This window comes from Octopus bimaculoides, chromosome 10 (genome assembly GCF_001194135.2).
Source record: "Octopus bimaculoides isolate UCB-OBI-ISO-001 chromosome 10, ASM119413v2, whole genome shotgun sequence".
Lineage (NCBI taxonomy): Eukaryota > Metazoa > Mollusca > Cephalopoda > Octopoda > Octopodidae > Octopus > Octopus bimaculoides.
Genome location: NC_068990.1, coordinates 42,197,138 through 42,197,736, shown reverse-complemented (window position 1 = coordinate 42,197,736; position 599 = coordinate 42,197,138).

The window sequence follows — 599 nt, the reverse complement described above, 5'->3', positions numbered from 1 at the left end:
TATATATGTACATACACACAGGGGTGCATTATCGTTCATACTTATATACATGCGTATATGAACTAGTAATTATTGATTAGTAAACTTATTTAACATTGAACGCCATGAAAGAACATAATGATATATTAAGCTATATCACAACTTGACAAAAGACATTTGTCCAACTAACACAGTTCTCTCCCCCTGTGCGTCTATATTTCCATCTTATGTCTTACAGTAATCTCTGATTTGATTGCTAACAATTATTCTTGCAGCCTCTCAATCTCAAACAAAATAATAAAAAACGAATGCCATTTCTAGTCTCCTTTAATCTAATTGTATATATGTATGTTAGATATTTATACGTGCGTATGCATGTGATTGAATACATATATGAATATATATATGTACGTACATACGTACATACATCACATATATATGCATATACATACGTACTGATGCACTAACGGATATACACACATATAAGTGCATATACAAATATATAGGTACATATACACTCTCAAATGTATTATATGTAAATGTATATACGTATATGCACACACACACACACACGCACACACACACACGCATATATATATATATATATATATATATATATA